The 22,349-nt window shown below is 39.1% G+C and overlaps 1 long non-coding RNA gene across 1 annotated transcript; it reads left to right on the plus strand.

The window, feature by feature from the left end:
• The first annotated feature begins 1,269 nt into the window (after positions 1-1,269).
• On the plus strand, positions 1,270-4,853 carry LOC113226414. The gene is made up of 3 exons (XR_003310095.1): positions 1,270-1,321; positions 1,728-1,808; positions 4,704-4,853. It is a non-coding gene; the product is annotated as an uncharacterized LOC113226414 (long non-coding RNA).
• Positions 4,854-22,349: the final 17,496 nt, after the last annotated feature.

The following is a 22,349-nucleotide window of genomic DNA, read 5'->3' on the forward strand; positions in this document are numbered from 1 at the left end:
ATTATTTGCATCCTCGTAATGTTATTCTTTAATGTTGTTCTCCGTAGTGCGCCGTGTTCTTTTCCATGTAAACTTATACTGTCTTAAATTCATACTGTAATAATAAATGTCGTGGTTTGTCGGCAGGAGCTCCCCTCACTAAATCCCATTGTATCTTAAATGTGAAACAAATTTAAAAATGCTATCTGGGCGCCATTCAAAGCTCGACGCGGAAAATTCAAAATGTCAGCGCATTCCCCTCGTATTTTCGATTACGTTGTAAACAACTTACGACATTCCACAGCAAGTGTTTAAAATTGGGTTCTTAAAGCTAGGCGGGCACCGCCCGGAGCGCCCTGGGGCGCAACAGAGAGGGCGCAGTAATTGGTCTCGAGAGCGGCGAAGGGCGCAGGGCGCACGTCCACCTCCGACTTGGACATATTGCAAACATATTCTCCGCTTGAAATTTATTGTAAATCGCGGCGGGCGGGGATTTGAATCTGAGGGGGCGCTAGCAGCGGTGACGGTGGCGGCGGCGGCGGCGGCGGCCCCTCACCGTGTCAATAAACCGAACGGACTTTGGAAATTCGCTACATTCGCTCAATGTTTGTGTTTGCTGCCTTCGCTTTTTCTGTACCAGCAAAAAAGACGCCCCCTCCCGCCCGTGCCGTCCCGCTGCTGACCCTTGGGCGCTTCCGATTTTATTTATCTAAGGTTTTCCATTCCTCCGTAATTGTGTGAGTTGCGAGCTCGATTGTTGCTAAAGCGAATATTTATTTGGGTTCCAGTTTGCTCTCCACCGGCCTCGGGCCGCGGCGCAGCGAGGGCGGCGAGATGGCGCATTGTGCTACAAATTGAATTTGTGGGTCTCAAATCAAATGTTGTCGTAAGAAATGAGTTGTTGCCGTCGAGTGACACTATCAAAAAATTGATCGTCTGTTGGCTCAAAACCACCCGACCACATATCATCGGCCCACGCCACGCCATACTGCACACTCTGCATTCATGGACGCCAATGCAAAGAAAGTATTCGCGACTCGAATAGCCGTAATAATCGAATCATAGCGACAGGAATGATCAATTTAATTTACGTGAAGATCGGGCGAGCCGTAACTCGTATATTCACTAATAACATTAAAGCGGCGCGGGCGCGGGCGCGGGCGCGGGCGCGGGCGGCAATCAGCATTAGGACGAATATATTTGGCGTAAATCTTTCACGCCGTCTTTATGTATATCGTAAAAAAACGGCGTGTCCAGCGAGTGGCCATAAATATGGCTCGTAAAACCACTGCCGCCGCTGCCCTGCACTACGCCGGTAGCCCTATGACAACACTATGAAAATGTAAGTATGGAACGAAATTGCCTTACAATTAGTCATGATAGTCACACGTAATCATTAAGAGCACTAACAAAAAGGTAGATAAAAATCGTGTGTGTACTTTTACCATATAATGCAGTACATTTGCATGAGTTATTTATTTCAGTTACATATCATTTCAGTGGTTGTAGGTACTTGTACTCTTTCCGGCCGTCATCTGCGCCGGCCCTCTTTGGAGTCGGGCAGGACGGTGCTGAGGTCGACCCCAGCGGCTTACTTTCCGTTTATGTTGCACATCCGCGCTTGTAAGGGGTCGCCCAGGTCCCTTCTTACTGACATGCTGTGTACGTGTATGTACTATGGCTACAAGAGTAAGGGCACCTTTTTAGTTAACGGTGTATTCTTACCGTTGTTTTCTTTTGTTTGACAGATGCTGAAAAACACTCTGCAATAACAATTGGAAATAGCTACTCAAACGAAGTTCTCGAAGCGAGACTTAAACATTTGAAAGGTAGGTACCTCGAGCGTTCTCTACTTTGTGAGGTCACACATATAGACATATATATGAAACACCCTACTGACACGCAGCAACGCGAAAAAGCCAATGAATAAATAGAGGAAACGCGGATTGCGGATATCGAAAACAAACAAACGCTTATAAATAAGTAGGGTTTTATACGAGAGTTTGATGCCGGTAATGAGATTGTGTCGCCGCAATCACAGTAAACAAGATAGATAGATGTGCGAGAGCGCTCGTCGCCGACGCCGCTGCCGACGCCGCCGCCCCGCGGTGGCGAATTGTGGTGGATTGTTGTTGTGCCCATCAGCAGTAACCGTAAAGCCCCGCCGATAGATCGGCCAAAGCCAACGATGTAACGATATTGTTATATCGTTTCCCATCCGCCACACACCAACACCGGGACGAATTGTTAATAGCGGGCTCCTGTTGGATGTGGTACATTTCTAAAACAACGTGAACAGGCTATCATTATAGGTGTTACATTTTTTGTCCATTTAGTCGTTTTTAGATGCATTCATTTTACTGAAACTGAACACAATTTCGTGAAGTAACAGGGTTAAGCGTTAGTGTTACCATTGAAATCACATATAAATATCTTCCTTTTTAATGACCATCAGTTACGAAATGGTTACAAAGTTCTATTTCGTGATGTGCCTTATCTCTTGATTGTAGCGTTAGGATTTTTCTACCTGCATGTATTCGCGATTGAATGCGGTTCTTTCTAAGACAAAGTGTGTTATTTCTCGCGGGACTTGACGGGGTGAAGCGGTGGGGCTCGCGGAAGGGGCGGTAATATTTTTACGAGCGGTTTTATTGCACCGCGATAAATTTGTCATCGCGTGGTTCGCCGCGGCGCGGCCGCAAGTCGCGGCCTCCGCCCGTCGCGCTCCCCACGCGTCACGCGTCTCATTTCGCAAACATTACAAATCATAACCTCTTTATTACACCCATTAATATATATTCTACATTCTTGAATTCAATTATATTTTATCTGTAAGACAAGTGTACCTAGGTGTTCCTTTTATACTGCCAAAGATGGCGCAAAAATATTCCTTTTTTTAACCGACTTCAAACAAATAGGAGCAGGTTACACGTTCGGCTGTGTGTATGTTGTCCGATTCCTCCGTTAATTGTGGACTGATTTTAAAACTTCTTTTTTTTGTTTGAAAGGGTATACTTTGAGGTAGTTCCATTATCAAGTCAAAATCTGATGAGGGGATCTCATGGAAATTGAGCATAATTCTCAATTTTATGGACATGTACAGTGTATTCAACGATTTTTCCGTCAATTGGAGACCGATTTTGAAAATTCTGTTTTTAGTTACAAAGGGTATATGCTCTTGAGGTAGTCCCACTATAACCAAGCCAAAATCTGATGAGAGGATCCCATGGAAGTCGAGCAAAATCCTCAAATTTTATAGACACGTACAGTGTTTGTTGAACTGTTACAAATAAAAAGTTTTCGGATAGCTGTGGTCGTCTTCATCTTTCCAATTCTCGTAATGGTACAACGGGATGAGCTGACCCCGCATTTGGTTTTATGCTTTGATGGTAGGTGATTACAATTCAATACAAATATTCTTTATTGCACACGGACCAATATATAATATACAAAACAGTTAAAATTACAGGTACAATAGGCGGCCTTACCGTTAACAGGCAACCTTCGGTTACAAGAAAAACTGTAAGACAAAATTAATTGAGGGCGTAACAGAATACGTATTTAATACACATATTGCACATACACATAATAATAAAATACTAAGTAAACAAATAAATAATACTTAAATGTAAAAAATATACATATAATTACATAAGTTGAAGTAGGATTATATAAAACAAAGTAATAACAATACATTAAATTTAAAACAGGTAAGAGTAGGAGAAAAGAATAATTAGAGTATAAGATAAACTTTGAGTAAACTTTTGAAAGACTCGACAGACGCAACAGACGCAACAGACGCAACAGACGCAACAGACGCAACAGGCGCAACAGGCACCGACTCCAAAATTAACCCATTAGAAATTGTAACTGTTTAAGTATCAGGAGTATCAGTATTTTTTTTGGTGGCGAAGTGAAACTTCAAACCGATAATAATATTTTATTCAAATAATAGGTTTGAATACGAATTGTCACTGTGATTGTAGAAATAAACCGTAAAATGTGTGGATAAATTGATTAATTAGTTATTCGTTTTGTACAAAACGAAATGAGACAAAAATCAATAAAAATAATGACATGGATGTTGCCGTTTGGATTAAAACTGTATTTTGTTATTTTTCTTAGTATAGTGACTGTTTGTGGTTTTTGAAGTTGGGTGTTTTTTTTAAAAGTTTGTTTATTAAATCTTCAGTGATTGAGATAAAATGAAAGAGCAGTAATTGTCTGTACAAACCTCGTGTGACTGTAATGATGGGCGTGCACGGGGCGTAGCAGCGTGGCAAAAGGTTCGTTTGCTCACGTGATTAGCGGCGCTGCGTTCGCGCAGGTTAGTGCCGCGTGTCCACATCACGATTGAGACGTTCCCACACTTGGTGACTATCATCAAACCATTCGATCTAATAATATGCTCCAAAAACATTTAATGATAACACGAACGCTTCCCGACACTCTTCAATTCAGTCTACCTTCGTGGACCTCGTCATTGTAGCTAACAACATTCCAGTAATTTGTTTGTGGAATTTATTGTATTTATTGTTATCTTTTTTGTTGTTCGTTAGACAAACATGTTAGGCATTTACCTCCATATACCTAAACCTATTAAAAATAATTCTGAAATATATCGATCAGTTCATCGATCAGTTCCGTGTGTGGACTAACTAGCAGTCATTTGGTGCGCGGTGACGATGACGCGGCGGTTCACACACATTCTTCCCGTGTTGCAGGCTTGCCGCCGGCGCCGCCGCTTCTGCCACCTGTACCCCTTGCCGATACCGCCCCGTGGACATCTCTTGCAGCCGTTGGTGCGAAGATGCAAGATATCGAAATTTGATGCTGTTACTGGGAAGACAATGCTGAAGCGGAACTTACTAGGTACCGAAGAGATGCATTATTAATAACATTTTATGAAATTAATTACCTATAAAAAATGAGTTACAATATAATTTAATATTAAAATTCAAAGACCTGTGTTTCTTTGAGTAATAACCTGCTTGTAATGTCCACACCAAGAACTGACATGGCTACAAACGGCAGTGTGGTTGCGGTGTGCGAGTTGGTTAGGCGTCGGGTATTATTACAACACAGTCCTTGTAAAATTGGCGTAGGTATTCCTACCGATGACACCGGTAACGGTAACTATTAGGTAACGAAAACTTTTTAGTAACTGGACACAGTATTATATAGATTAAAACAATTATTCGGCTTCATACCACAATTTGATTAATTTCTACAGAGTTAAGTACTGGAATAATAATGAAGGCAGAATTGTAAGCGCTGTTCAAATAATGGCACGGCTATCAGTTATTGCCGTTACTTATTCATCGCCACTCTACCGATAATTACTTTCTGCAAATAATACGATTGTAATTAGGGGCACTGAACTCGGCTTAGGGTGGTACTACACTCACGAATATTCGGAATAACGTGATCATGTGACAACACGCAATAAACCTGGATTCGTAGTTAGGAAAGTACATGTACCTACGACCACAGAAACAGTTGGCTTCGGCAATGATTCACACAAATGATAATAAACCAGCGGATGCAGATAAAAGTAAGATAAAATTGCCAGTGCCAGTAGAAATAAGCGGGACATGGACATTTTTGTGCAATAGACATTTCTTTTATAGTTTTAATCTACAATTTTCTTTCTTCCCTTGTGGAAGATGAGCAAACACCGAGTGCTTCTGTTTCTGCCTAAATACTTTAACATTAGAAGCATTTGGTGTATCTACTCGCAATTCGCTTGTCGATCGTGAATCACGTCCCACGCGTGTTTGTTTCGATCAGCCAGCTCATATGATAATAATTGACACAGTTTGTGCGACTTTCCAAGTTATTTGCTTACGATAACTTTCTCGATATCGCGTTATCTCGTACAAATACCGACCACCTCATCGTCGGCGACGCCATTGTGGAGACTCGCTGCGCAAGTGTCCACGACGCGTCATACACCCGCGCTCCGTTGCGTCTACGCATCAGCTGAACAAGTCTGCCGTGATATTACAGTTTTGATTTTTAATTATGCGTCACCTTATTAATTTTTAATCAATTCGATAAATTATTTTAATCAAAATTACAATTTATTAAAGCTATTAAGTATTTTTAACCAAAAAGTCTACTTGACCGTTTGTACAGTTCTATTTTTTTGCGGGAAATACATTGATTTTGTGACCGTTCCGTTGCACGTTGTTGTGCCCGAGCACGCGACATCACAGCGCACGCGCGCCCAGGGCGCGCCGGCGCCGGCGGCGGGTCTCGTTCTTGCTATCGAGTATCGCGATTGTCCCAGCTGCGGTCTCGTGGACTGATTTGCTGCGCTTGTCGTTTTGGACATAGTGAGTGTTGTCTCTGCGGGAGGATTGCTTGTAGTGCAGCTGGTGCTCCATGCGGTCTCGACTGCGGCATGGGCGGCGAACACGGCATCGATCTTAGTCAGGTATTTTCAGTTTTGTGATTTATTTATGCCTTAATTGAGCGGTTATTATGCAGAGTCAAAACGTATTTCATAAAAATTTAGCTTTTTGCTTTGTGGTGTGTTAACTACGATGTCGACGACTCGTTGCGCCCTCGGTGCTAACTGCAGGCAGATTTGAGGCAGAATAGCCTGTCGGTCAACATACCTACCCTACCAATCCTGTGCATTCAATATCAATTATTGCAACGGAATGTGAATTGAAATGTGTGTCCATATTTTTCGTTTATGACGGTTTTTAATTGAACTATTGAAGACTGATTTTCATAAATCAATGAGTTAATTAATCGAATATAATGTAGCTAAAATCCTTGAAACAGTAATTCGCCAATCAAGTGAGATTGTTCGTTATTGCTAGCGAGGTCGGAAAACGAACAGTTAGAAAACTCTTAGGCATAAAATAAATCAAATTAAACTAATGATTAATGCGCATGAGTACAGGTGCGTTGCGGTATTTCCATTGAAAACATTGCGATAATTATGAATGAACACGAACATTGTAATGAATTATAAATTAATCTATGAGCTGTTAATTGCATTACACAAATGCGGTTGCGCAGCATTCAGGGACTTCATTTGCCATTATTATTATTTATCATTACAAGACTCGCCTAGCGCATGCACCTCTACTTAGTTGAGTCTATTCAATTCTTTCTGGTTGTGGTTACCCGACTTGTGACTAAGAATATCCAAATTATACTTGGTCAAGTTGAAACACCATCAAATAATCTCACCAAATTAGGTACTTCCAGTACTTAGCCTCGTCATATTGACTCAGTTTTACGTCTGCAGTCCTTATACATCTTACAGCATCAAGAGCTACATAGTGTAAACACTGTGTTAAACTATTTCTTGCTGAGTATCGTCCGGGGCTATTGTAAATCTTCGAAGGTTTGGTTGTTCCTTCTTTTCTGACGGTCAAGTTTCGGGTAAAAATGTGGGTATTAATCAGTGCAGTGTTTGTACCTGACACGTGTGATCTTTTAAGTCGCAGGGTCGTGAGTCAGGGATTACTTGCGTGTGACACAATCGCACTGGCTCAAGTATTATTAATTCGGCAAATATGAATATTCATATTTATCATTTAAGTACAGTCAACAGCACATCAAGCTATTCACTTTTGTGCGAATAGCCTCCATCTCCTGTGCTACGGAACAAGATCCGTTAATGTGCAGCTTGATGTGCTGCCGTCTGTACATTATTGAAATCGGTCGCCGATGAACGTGGCTTATCGACGGATTTATCGCAAAGCAGAAATTTCATATCGCTTACTCGTTTATGTAACTTTCATTAATGCAGGAATTTTTAACACATCAGCCGTGGAAGTAGTTCAGGCCGAACCTGCCTGCCGCCTTGGCGGCCCACCGGTTTGCAGTGCGGGTGCTAGATGGGGTTCGGTTGCCGTTAGGACCAATTTGTGAAATCAACTTTTCCGTGAATTCTGTTGCTCTGGTACTAGCTAGCAGTACAGGGACCTTGGTACCTTGTTTGAGACTGGCCAATCGACGTGGTGTTTGGCACATTGGCACATTGGTCTTGCAAGGGTCAGACACCTACTAGGCTACGGTGCCTTGATCGATCTGCAGTATTTTAATTGAAGTGATAAATTGCCTTGAGCTATAATAACTAATTCATGCACAGTCGGTCGGGTGACGGGCGACAGGTGTGGTGGCGACCCACATTAGATGCCCAGTCGCTACTCCTCCCACTATCCGCCCGACACCCGCTGCGCCCGCGCACCCGCTATCGATCATGTTTGCGCTGATAATGTATGAATATTGATATTTTGTACTTTATTCTGATTCTTGTCGTTTCTCTGAATGCGGCCTACCCACTTGTTTGTTTGCGCGCGATATCGCGGAATCAGGTGACGCTTCGTCAATTCGAATTAGGCCAGCGCACACTCGCTCGGGCCTGCCCATCTGTGTAAATTGGGACAGTTTGCTTTTGCTATTCCGATTGACGGGGCTATCTTATCTTTACTCAGAATAGGATTAGAAAATTAATTCACAAATTTTGGGGAGTTCCCGTTTTTTTAATAAAAATAGTTTATCTTATCCGTTTTGTACATTTTGCCAAGTTATATTGACGGCAGGATTAAATAGCGCACGTCGTTAAAGTTAATTAAGTGTGAATTAGCATACTCGTATTCCGGTCACAAGTGTCCAGAACGAAAAGCTCGGTGCCTATCATGCTAATTCAATTAAAGTTACACGCGATACGTAATTGGAATAATTGAATTTAGCGCGTAATCGGGCCGTTTATCAACACGTGTCGGCGACTCGCACTCGCGCAGGCGCGACTCTGGAGATGGCATCGCGCATACATTACCGCGCAGGTGGAGCAGCGCGCGCCGGAAACAAATTAGCCGCGGCGCTAATCGTCAACGACAATTAGTTCAAATAATATGCTAATTGATGAAAGGGGAATCTACGTCACCTACACCGGCGCAGGCGCCTCTGTCGCGATTCCGCTATATCGCTTTCAAGGCACATGCTTGAAAAAAAACCTTTACATTTTAAATTACGCGTTAATTAATGAATGCCGTTTTGTGACGTCAATTACATTGCGTACCTCTCAATGCATATTTGTCTGTCACAGGCACTGGAGTTGTTAACTGTATTCTGAGTATTTCCGTAACATATTACCTATATTTATTCTTGGCTGTTGCGATGTTAGACAACTTGAAGTATTATTAAATTTAAAATGTGTTAAGAGTACGGCTTTACGTTACAACTAATTGTAGTTAATGTCTCAGTACACAAGTAGATACATCGATTTGTCGAAACCCAGGAGAAAGACGATCCACTTTGATATAAGAAAGCCTACATTGACCACATCAGGAGACGTCAGTCGCGTGGAGTTCTGCCAGTAGACGGTTGTCCTCAACTGGCACGTACATTGTGACGATACTTTGATGTTGCTGGTAGGTGGTGTTGAGCGGCGGTGGGCGTGTCGCGGAGGCGGCGCACGCGCAACTCGCACTGGCGCGCTATTTGCTGCGTGCAATTTCTATTTCAAACGCCATTGGTTATTGCCGACGTGATTGTCTAGCAACAAGGCAGGTATTGAGATTTCATAGCTCAGTAATGATTTATTGAATGTAAATGAGTGCGCCGGCGCGTCTTGCAATGAATGAATGCGATTGCATTACGGCCGGGCCGCGTTGAGTTGAGTTGAGTGGTCCTGCCGGCGACTAGCTCCGGAGCCGCCGCGCGCCTGCGCGCATCTGTGCTTGCAGCGTGCTCCTGCAACTTACTTCAACCAATTACCTGGCGGCAATCAATTTACCTAAATCTGATGGATATACATTTAAAGGTTCCGTTCACGTCCGCTTGCGCTCGGGCCGCCGCCGCTGCCGCTGCTCTGAATAGCTAGTACAGACGTATTATACTTATCAAAGTCAGACTTCTATTAACAGTTTATGTAATTTTGTACGTACACTGTGTATAAATATCAGCTGTCCTAATCTTTGAGCGAGAGTTGCTTCAAGTAAAAAATGAATCAGTCATATTTTTCTTTTACCATTTCTGTAACGAAAGTCTCTCTCTTCTTCTCGTTTTCTCTTGACGTGAGCTTTCCAGTGAAGCTTGACATTAAGTGTCATGCCTAGATATTTGACAGTTTTCGCGTATGATACCTATTTGTTGGTTGTTGACAAATGCCGGCAAGATAGGTTTCTTGTATCTACAGTCTATATGCACTGACTTTGATTCGTTGAGCATAATGTGTCATGTTGTAGTCCATTCGTAGAATACATTCAAATAATGCTGCACTTTTTCTGTTGCTTCATTATGGGTGCTTCCGACTGCCATTATTGCTGCGCCGTCAGCAAAGGTGGCAATGGTGCTGTTTTCTAGGTCTAGATATCAGCAGCGCAAAGCAGGTGAATGATCTAATTAATATGTAGATACCTACTTATATTACCAAAGCGCAGCGAACGGAGCGCGCAAAGCTTCCTTGGCTTCCAGTCGATGTGCACAATTTCCGAACGGAATGACGCGGCCATTCCTCAACTGATACGCATGAAATTTGACACTAGCATGAAAAATACAATTCTACATTACGTGAGAAAACCCCAAATTTTTTATTTCGACCGGTGACCTGCTGTAATTGAGGTCGAAGGTCACCTACCATTTTAGTCCATGGGAAAAATATTAAAATGTAAGATTTGTCGCGTCTAAATACGCAAAACTGTGAAAAAAGTAAGTAAGACTACTCTTTGGCAGGGAATCACCATTCCGCCTTGTTAAAGCAATTAGTAAAATTAGTGTTCAAATGTCTCACAGCTGCAGTGCAACCAAGTTGTCATTAGGTACTTGCTCCGGGCATTTCATTTCGGTGAAAGGGGTACGTCATTTGTTGAACAAGGGTTATGAGGAAATAAATGAGAAAAAAGGAAAAATATTTATTTGGAGTCTTTCATTAAACATTAGAACTAAGTATGTGATGTATATAACACAAAGAACTTCAAAAGTAAAAGGAAAAAGGAAAAAAAAGGTAAAAGGAAGTTGTGCAAAATCTACGAACCGAGTTTAAACTTATTTTGTTAAACCTCAGTGAAACTAAATTGAACAGATGAAATATTAACAAACTGGCAAGTTATGTCGTTGACTTACCGTCTATTTACACGAAGCGCTTCGCTTTATCCTTCATGATAAGTCTTACACATGTAAATAGGTGCCATAGCTGGGCACTATTTGAAAGAACGCGAAGCTCCGGAAGACCAGACGAGCCCGCCGCCGCGGCCGCCGGGGCTCACGTGGAACGCTCCTCGTTACAGATAAAAAGGAAATAGCAATGTAATAACTTTTTGCAAAAACGTTCCATCAAAAGTGCTATCAACATTTAAATATTAATTAAAAAGACGGTATCAACAGCGTCGCGATATTAATCGAAACCACGCATATCAGCGCCGCGTTTTATTCATTATTCAAAGTGTACATACAAAGAATGTCGATTCCTATTCATTGGCGAGATGTTATTATCTTTTACTTATTCAATAATTTAAAATGGTTTCATATGTAAGACGTAAAATTAAATTTGAACCTTAGCCATTATTAAGGAGCATCTAGTAGGTATATTCACCACCGCTTCCGGGTCAACAAGTAGACAACTTCATTTGTATATTTTATATTATGTGGAAAACGTAAGAGACCCCGACGGCGCTTAATATGTAAAACATGCCATATTAATACGAAGTAATTGCATTGCAATGTATAAAAAGACAGCTCTTCTAAATTTACTCAAAATAATTGCTCCATGGTTGGACCGCGATCTTTAATTTTTGAGCAGATTTTTAATAATTTACAAATACTTCCATTATTCTTTCGTATCCGACAGATGGCTTCAACCAAGTACAGGCCTATCAAATTGCAAATAACTAACAACAGTAGTGTCTGATAAAAGTGATGACATAGGTATACACACAGACAGGTCGTTAGCACAGGCGATTGCTTTGTATAAGTGACATACACGTTGTTTAGATATTAAGTTACCCAAACGGCGATCAAAAGTTACAAAACGAAAAGTAAAGATAGTTTCTATAAAATGCTCGGCACATGTTTTTAAGATGAATAAAAACCGGTCCAGATATTGGAAGATAAAGTGGCGATAACAAAACATGTTGTAATCGAGTTTTTGGAGCTTTGTCTTTCGACACTCTATTGTTGCTCTAATATGTTCTATTGTGATCTCCTAAAAAGCTAACAAGGTGATATATTATCAGCGCGGCTCATCGCGGCCGACGACGCGCCGCTGCGCGGGCGCAATTGCGCTGGCCTCTATTGGAAAATTAATCCGCCAATTGATGTGAGCGCCTGCGGCCCCACATTCTTATCGAGAAACAGTGGCCGCGTGACAAATTGTCAAAATGCTTGAACCATTAATTTAAGAACCAACAAAAATCAATATGCGCGTTTCACAAAAATTTAAGTAACAATATTAAACGCCATTGTCGGCTCAACGCTGCGGTCAAGTTATCATTGAGTTGTGCATTTACAAGACCGAATCACAAATGGGCAAAGACAAAGCGACATCAATCTCTTTACATTGCAGTCGGCACAATGTAGCTTGTTAAAGCTAGAGAATGGAATATTAAGCAACATAAATGAATAAGTCCGCGAAGGCAACGAAGTGTCATAAAACAAACAACGTAAAAGTGTTAGTGCATTTATTCGTTTTTATTACTCTTCCAATAGAGACGTGTGTATTTATTTAACAGAATTCATATTGCAGAATCATCACTGCATCTTTTTTATGATGTCAAGAGACGGGATGACAAGCCGAGCGCCTGGTGGTAAGCGACACGCCTACTCATAACAGTTTCAGTGCCATTCACAGCTTTAGACCACAAAGATCTGAGGGTGCCACTGCACTGCACTGCACCATTTACCCTATGTATAAATATATATTTAGTTGACAAGTCTCATGTGCCTGTAGTTTTACCTGCACCTTTACCGCCTGTCCTTCAAAACCGGAACTAAGGAGTAATGCTCACATTACTACTTGGCGGTTAAAACCGGATATGGTGGCAGCGTTTCCTTGAACGACCTCTTAAACGAGTTCCTGTACTGCTACTAATTGACATATACAAAAGGAATTAGGCACGGATCTTTTTGTGAAAGTTACCCGACGTTACCTAAATTAAACTGTGTTGTACTAATACCTAATGCCATTGACGTAGATAAAAAACCTAAATGACCTGTTTGGTTTTTGGTTGACTTTGTTCGTAGAATACGGGCAAGTCACTTGCAGCTCGTATCTAGTAAACATCCTTCCTTTGCCTTCCCCTTTCCATCATCGCGGACTAGGCACGGGCTGGGGTTCCACCCCTTTGTTGTGGATATTCCAAAGATTCGCACGAAGCGTTTCGCTTCCACATTTGTATGGCGAGCGGCTCGGGAGTGGAATTCCCTGCCTGCGGACTTGTTCCTCGAACGCTATAATTTTGACCTTTTCACGGCGAGAGTGAATAGGCATTATTTAGGTGTGCATGCTACATCGTCGACCTCATCGTCACTCTCCATGAGGGAGATGGAGGTCAATTGCGCACTTATTTTTTGGAAAAATAAGTACTATTGAGTTTTTTTTTTGTAATTATTATGTTGGTACTATCAAATAATGTTAGTTAACATATTGGGTGGAATGGACATGTCTGATTTGGATGATTTGTCTAGCTAGACAAGAGTTCGTCCGGGAACTGCCTCCGTGGCCGAACGGTTACCATGCCGGACTGCCACGCAGAGGCCCCAGGTTCGATTCCCGGGCCGGGAGAAATAGTTGTATGGCCTACAATTATTTCTCTCGTGAGTTTGGGTGTAACTTGTGGTTGTCAGTGTGTGTGTGTCCATGGCACCCGCGACACAGGGTTTCCCTAGTGCGGGGCTATGTTTAGTGTGTGGATTATTTATAATAAAAAAAAATTTTTTTAAAAAACATTGCCACCTTAACTATTCCTGCCGCCAAGCAGTAATGTCAGCGTTACTGCGTTCCGGTTTTGAAGGGTAGGGTCGCTGGTGAAATTACAGGCACATGGGACTTGTCAACTCATGTCTCAGGGTGATGGGTAGAGTGGCAGTGCCTCTCAGATCTTTGCGATTTAAAGCTCTGAGTGGCACTGTAACTGTTATGGACAGGCGTGTAAGTTACCAGGCGCACGACTTATTCGTCCCGTCACTTGATATTATAAAAAAAAGGTAAAAACGTTAGCCAAAGCAAACGACGCAGTGCGAGATGAAAGAACTCAGCTAATACAGTGTGAACATAACCTTATATTTCGCTAGTGCGTATTTCAAAGATTTTCAAGCGAATAATGGTGTCCACGAGAGGTCGTTTAATGATGCGTAGTTAAAAAGTTAGCGACGGCCACTATTGCGCATCGGTGAAGTGCGCCGGCCCCGCACCGATGTCGTCCCGTCAACCCATTGATTTAATCAGCCGTCGATAGGGACACATTATGGCTTTTTAATTCCGTTAACTGGTCACTGCGACCCCCTGCGCGCGACCCGCGTGCCTTCATTTAAACAGATCGAGATCTATGGCCCTGTAATAGCTGTTAATGTTTTAACTACCTCGCCGGCTCGTTGAAGTCTCAAATGAGAATCTATTACTGCTCATTGATGGTCATTTCCATTTGATACTAATCGGTTAGCGTTGGCGTGGTCTCGCGCACATAATAACAACAAGGACATGCTTACGCGGTGACTTTTTTCTTGACCTACGCATCACTCTATTTTTAACCGACTTCATAAGAACGAGGAGGAGCTTCGCAATTCGACTGTTTTTTATGTTGGTATATATGTTACGCGATATACCGTTGGCATTTGTGAACCGGTTGTGATGATTCTTTTTTGTTGGAAAGAGCGTGCATCAATATTGTTCCTATTTAAATGTCAAGACAATATTCTAAAGGTGGCAAACTCGGAAATGAATCCGGTTTCGCGCACTTTCAGTTAATCGATTTCAATAAAACATGGCACATAGATGTAATCCCAGGAACATTTGAGGTCGTTTTTTAGTACTCTGCACTGATGTCGAATTCTGTTACAACAAGCGATATCCGATTACTCTGTTAAATCAACGTCTCGTTAAAACTTCGCAACTATATCACGACAGCGTCGTGTCTCGGCCGGAGGTAAGATATGCAAGGATGTGCTGTTTGTGGAATCGAAGGATGCGGTTCCTTCGACAACGGCATTCGCGTTTTTGTATCGGGTTTGATTCCCAGAGATCTCCGACGTGACACCACCCACTAAGGCTTTCTCTCAGGTAATACAAATAATTCTTGTAAGCAGTGTTTAGTATTTGATTGTACAAGAAAATCGTAATGATTTCACTCATTTTTATTATATTATCTCATGTTACTGATATAAGTACGTTACTATTAAGGAATAGGTACATATCGTGTGGAAACCTGCGTTTCGTATTCACCGATCACACGTGAACACACTAAGTGTACCTACATTGTACGGTGCAATACCCTACATTGCGTTTATGCAGCATTTTGTGTATTCTAATCCAGATTTAAAATATAGTCTGGATTATGTACTTAGTACGGATTTTATTATCAAGCGACTTGTACTTACTTGAGTGATACAATTAAGTTTTTGTAGCGGAACTGTGAAGGTTAAATGAATTTATTCTGTGGAGTCGTACCCAGATGGAGTGAATCACTGACGAGGACACACTATTTTTAATGACCGATTCATGAAATGAGCGCGAATTAAATGCTCCAGCCAGATGCTACTGGCATATATGTTTGTGCTGTTTACCAAAATGTAGTATGAATATGTAGTGTCTACATTTATGGTGATATACCTTAGAATAGGCTGTACTGCAATTTGGAACAATCTTTAAAAATTTTTTTTTTTTAAAAAACGTTGACTGTTCGCCTTTCCCTATAAATCTTTACAAGTTCGAACTTTCCAGCAGTCAAGCATTATCATTGTGTGGTTGCGCATGCTTATTAGCCACGTGATGTGTAATTGCGGTGCGCAGGCGCAGCGACATGCGGGTGGCGAAGCAGTTTAATTGATGTTTTATTGCCATTCGACGAAACGCAAACAAACAATGGAACGGAACTAAAGTCGCTTTATACTAAATAAAGATAATGAAATAACCGTTCGTTTTTATCATTGTGTTCTGTGCGCTTGCAGTCAAGATCAAAATAACGATAGCAAATAAGAAGTAGGTAGGTAAGAACACAATTGTCAAGATATAAAGATGGGGCACCGCCGCTATCCCTAGCGGTCGCTCTTCGTGATGGGCTTGCGTCATCAGTCGACATTTAGTTCGCGTCATCAATAACTTGGTGAACTACTGCGTTAGTTTCAAACAGAAATCAACCCAAGCAGCACACCCATATCTAATAATGTACTATAAGACATCTAATAGAATTTAATTCGATTGAATGTTTTAAGAGTTCAAATTCCCTCAAGATATCTCGAAGAAGGTATCTTGATAATTTAAAGTAAAAGTGGGCACAACTTTATAAGTAGATCACAATAGTGCTTTGAAAAACTATCTGAAGGTAGTGTTAAGAGTGTTTCTTATCTTTTTTCTCAAGTAACCCTTCTAGAATGCTACAAGATCATTTGTAGAATGTAGACAGTTTTTATTTAGTCTTGTAGACAGTTTTTAGATAATTTATAGTCTATGATAGTTTTCTTAGTAATGCTATTTTAAAACCAAAATACTAAAGCGTTACAAACGTAAGATGCAATTCTCTTAATACTAATACATTTCAAGTTTAATGACTTACAAGATATAAGCTACCAAAATTGCAACATGGCAAAATTATCTAATATTTCTGACTTTTTCGCGCAATGTTTAATCGGTTAGAAAGCACGAATTGACGTGCGACTTTAAATACATTGTGAAAAGTGATGTAACACCTGCCATAAAAGTAATGCGCTCGCTAAATTTTAAATTTTTATGTATAGAATATAAACTTAATAAAAATACAGTTATCGATTTTCGGTTTTAAATACTTACAACCTTCTAGGCTTCTTCAAGCCAATTTCAACTTAGGTTTACTTTTTAAAAAGAAAATAAATTTTTCTCGGCTACTTCATAAATTTCATCACGAAATTTCAAAACGTCATTCTTTAAAAATATAAATGGCGATAAGAATTTAAAGCTTTTTTCAAAACACAGTGGGAGCATTTTGTCTATAGCTTTATCTTTAGAAAAACTTTACAATACGAAAAGATTATTTCTACTCGCTTTAGTGTAGTCGATCTTGTAGAAAAATTTTCACTCCTATGAAGTTTTTATGATTGTCTACAAAACGCGACGTTTCTAAGCGATTTTTTCTTTTGACAGTATTACAAAACCTTTATAATGTTGGGTAGTGAGCGTATTATGCAATAAAAAACTTTTCAAAACACTAGGTAAAAAAAACAATTGAAAACATCCAATTTGTCGCAAAAAAACGTTATTCTGTATAACTATATGGAATGTGTTATATATGACAAGAAAGGTGGATAAATTCCCTATCATATAAATATAAGGAATATTTTAATGACATACGTAACTTATGTTGGAAGAAATAAAATTTTCATTACAAAATTAAGGTTATTTCTTCACGCCAACCACATTTCACACAATGATTTCACTGTATTCTATTGATAGACGGCACAATACACATACACAACATTGAAGTACAGTAGTTTACGCGCTCATTTCAATTGTTTTTATCATTTCACAACACAGAATTACTTCACAATGTTTATTTATTTGTTTTATTTGTCAAAATTTGTGGGAATTCCCCAAATTGTGGGGAGTTTCAACTAGATTGGGGATTTTGTGGGGATTGGCGCTATGTGAGGAAAATGTGGGGATTTACATCGACATGATTTTACTTAGACATTACGTTACTCCGACAATATGTTACTTCGACATTATTTTACTCAGACACTACGCTACATCGTCAACACAGAACTGCCTCAGTGGCCGAACGGTTACCATGCCGGACTTCCACGCAGAGGTCCCAGGTTCGATTCCCGGGCCGGGAGTAATATTTGTATGACCTACATTTATTTCTCTCGTGAGTTTGGGTGTAATTTGTGGTTGTCTATGTGTGTGTGTCCATGGCACCCGCGACACAGGGTTTCCCTAGTGCGGGGCTATGTTGAGTGTGTGCGTTATTATTATTATTATTATTATTACAGGTGTTCATTAAAAAAAATCTTTCTATCTGATAAGAAAAATCATCATTACAAACCCACGTAGGAAATAATTTCTTATATCGATCATTATGACAAAAAAAGGACAACATTATGTAATCGGAAATTTATTTTATTAAAATACAGAGTTTTTATTAAAACGGGACAGTATGAGGAAATCCGAAAGCATAGAAGATACAACGAAACTATCTTAGGAACCATAAAATCATCTTTTTTTTTGGGAAAACAATTTTGGCATAGTCAATTTTTTGGTCAATCGTGAATTGTCCATAAAAACAAATAAAATTGATCAAAATCTGTTTTAGTGCTGATCGACTCAAAGTTATGAAGGGATTATTTCATTGTACGGGACAAGAAAATCGGGACAGCAGAAGTTTGTCAAATTTAATAAAATGTTATTCATTGTTAATGAAAATTTTTTTTATTAAAATTGGCCAACTTTGTTGTCCCAATATTTTTCTTCGGGTACAATGAAGTCATCCTTTTAAGAAACTGAGTGTATTAGCATTAAATAAAACTTTGTCACTACAACGAAAATTGTCAATTTTATTTATTTTATATGAAAAATATTTTATGGAATTTGATCAACTTCTGCTGCCCCGATTATTTCGTCCCATACAATAATAATAATAATAATAATAATAATAATAATAAATTAATATAATTAATCTTTTAGGCCTTGGGAGAGGCGAGAGTTTAAAATAAATACAATAATAATAATAATAATAATAATAATAATAATTTATTTCATTAAAAGTTTACATTTTACAATCACAGTATCAGGAGTCTCCTTTTAAGCAAAGCAATGCCTGTGATAGGAGACTCCGCTCTTCTATAACCATAGCTTTCTAATGTATAAATTAATCTAAAATGTACGTAAAATATTTAAATATTACAAAAACTCAAATTAATTTGACTATTGATTTTTAACTAAGCTAAGCTAAAGTAAACAAAAATTTAATATTTATGTAGTTTAATATTTATTATGTGTAAAGGGATATAGTGCCAATTTAATTAGTATAGATATTTTGAGTTGTATGGGTGTAATTAATGTTTGATGTGTGAATATATAGTTAAAAGTAAAAGTGATCAAATGTGTATGTATGTATGTGTATAGGACATGTATGTGTGTTAATGTATATAGATGTATTTTAGGAAATAACTATTGTATGGATCTCAGAAGATTCTCTGTTTCCTCGTAATTAAGTAATTTCAACCACTTACATAATCGGTTTTTGCATTCATAATAGTTTTTATTAAATATATTTAATTCTTTGTTAATTTTATTATATAGATATGATGAGCGTCTATTGAACTGCATAGCGGCAAACGTTGTCTTAGTTGTAGGAACCTGTACTACATAATCCCTCCTTCTTTTATTTTCTATTTTACTGTCATATGGTAATGTCTTATGCATTTTAAGAACAATCTGCAATATATATAGTTTTCTAACGGATAGTATATTACTTAAGATATAAATATTTTCTGTTGAATAGTCCATTTTTTTAAAATACATGACTTTAATCAAAGCTCGTTGTGCTCTCTCAAGCTCTATAAATTTTGTCTTTGACGCGCCTCCCCAGACCGGGATACAGTATACCAAGACGAACTGCACCAAAGAGACGTATATTTAATTTAAAAGATTTTTTGATGAATGTTGATTATCGTAAGATAATTTTCTTGGAACAATCCGCCTCAGCACTCTGAATAACCAAATTAGTTTTCGAACTCTCCCAGTAACCTGTTCGAGGTGCGCATGCCAAGACAGTCTATGATCCACAACAACCCCCAGGTACCTTACACTACCAACCCTTTGTAGACTCTGGCAATTGCAGGTTTTATTGTGTATGTCATCACAAGTATGGATTTTTATGTTAAAATCTTCCTCGGGTTGAGAGCGACTATTTAAACTAAAGCATATATAGTTAGTCTTTAAGGTGTTCAATGTCAGAAAATTATCTCCCAACGAGTGTCCCATTAGAGCCATTCCTTTCTCAGCACTTATTTTCAGGTCTCCCCAAGAATCACCAGAGAAAAAGACAGCTGTATCGTCAGCGTAGGAAAAAACGTTTGCATTTTCTACATTTAAATTACACAGGTCGTTAATGTACACTAAGAATAGTGTAGGACCTAAAACGCTTCCTTGAGGAACCCCGTATGTTATGTCCATGTCTTCACTAGTATACTGTTCAATTTTTACCCTTTGCTTCCTGTCTGATAGGTAATCTTTAAGAAGAATTAGTGGTATTCCTCTGATTCCGATTTTCTCAAGTTTACTTACAAGAATTGGGACGGAGACGGTATCAAAGGCTTTTTTCAAGTCGAGAAACACTGTTAGACATTTCCTTCCTAAATCAAGGTGTTTGGTTACTAACGAGCTTAAAGCAAGAACAGCATCTTCTGTAGATTTACCTTGTCTAAAGCCGAATTGATTAAGAGATAATACATATATTATAACGGTTAAGAAAATTTAGAAGCCTAATATTTATTAACTTTTCCAATATTTTAGATATAACTGGTAAAACTGATATTGGCCTATAGTTGTTGACGTCGTCTCCATCCCCACTCTTGTGTACTGGCGTAATAATGGAAAGTATAAGTTGCGCAGGGAAAACGCCTTTTCTAAAACAGAGGTTAGCTAGATGAGCTATAATGGGAACTACTTCGTTTCTTGCAAATTTAATGTATTTAGTTGAAATGTTGTCCCACCCTGGGGCACTATCTGATCTGAGGTTCATTAGAACCCTGTCAACTTCATCTGGGTCAGTATCCAAGAGTACAAAGGTGTTAACTTGTGTTGATGAGTTATGGAAGTTGGCATACGGTTCACTTGTTTTTCTGGGTTGTCTCTGTTGGGCAAGACTTTTACCAATATTTGCAAAGAAATTGTTGACGTTGTTCACTGACAGGGATGGGGTCGTATGTACATCTAATAATTCTGAGCTTTGATATTTGCTTTTGTTTGTAAATGTTATATTTTTAATGTTTTTCCATAGTAATTTGTTGTTTTTAACTGAATTTATTATTAAGTCTCTTTCATAATTTCTTTTTATTTTTTTAATAAGATTATTGCAGTAATTTCTATATCGAGTGTAGGTTATCTTCAATATTTCGTTATATGGGTCATTCCGAAGTTTTTTCTGTAAATTGTTTCGATTCCTTATACAGCGTAAGATACCAGATGTAATCCATGGCTTTATTATGCGTTTACTGTTTGGAATAACTTTGAGGACAGAACTTTCGTTTATGGATTCCATTAACTTACGTATTAGACATTCAGTGAGTAGGCAGGGGTCGTCACAAAACAAAAGTTCAGCTAAATTCTTTTCCTGTAAATACCTTAATGCTCCTTCGAAATCTATGGTTTTCATAGTTTTTTTGGATGTTTGAAGATTTTTAATTTTATTTAATGATAGAAAAGTTGTGAAATGGTCCGTTGTGGTAGTGTGTAATATAGCTATGAATGGTGACAGCCTTCTTTTATTAATCTTCAACATGAAATGATCCAAACAGTTCCTCTCTCTAGTTGGAAGTATATGACCCGGAAGTATACCGTGAATCGATAGCATATGTAAATAATTTATTCTGTTTCTGTGTTCATATGATTGTTCCGTAGTTTTCGGTTTAATGTTGATATTAATATCCCCTGCGATAATGATGTTTTTTTGTGTATGCAAAGTTTCTATATGTGCATTAAGTGTGTTTATAAAGCAGTCTGCATTGCTATTTGATGGAGAACGATAAACACAAAGAACAATGTTATTTAGTAAATCCAGCTGAATACAGGATGCCTGTGACAGTTTTATCTCTTTAACTTTTGGTTTTAGCGTGTTTTTTATATATACAGTGACCCCGTCGTTTTGGTTCAATTGACAGGTGGTTACATAAAAGTGATAATTTGTTAATTGTGGAATTTGTTTGGATGCATTTAGTCTACATTCTGTGAGAATTATAATGTCAGTTTCGAAGTTAAAGTCAGATAGAGTTAGAACAAAATCGTCAAAATTACGATATATGCTACGTATATTTTGTGATATGATCGTTAAGTCATTTTTATTTACATGAATATGCTTTGTAAGCTCGGAGCTATCACATTCAATTGTTCGGGCAATGTCAATGTTGTCTATCTCATGTATTGTTTGTAACGTGTCAGCCATTTAGTAAAATAAATTTAAGGTAGCTCGTAATTTCTATGATAAAACATTGCT

The sequence above is a fragment of the Hyposmocoma kahamanoa genome, unplaced genomic scaffold (genome assembly GCF_003589595.1).
Source record: "Hyposmocoma kahamanoa isolate Upper Pololo Valley unplaced genomic scaffold, ASM358959v1 190, whole genome shotgun sequence".
In the NCBI taxonomy this organism is placed as follows: Eukaryota; Metazoa; Arthropoda; class Insecta; order Lepidoptera; family Cosmopterigidae; genus Hyposmocoma; species Hyposmocoma kahamanoa.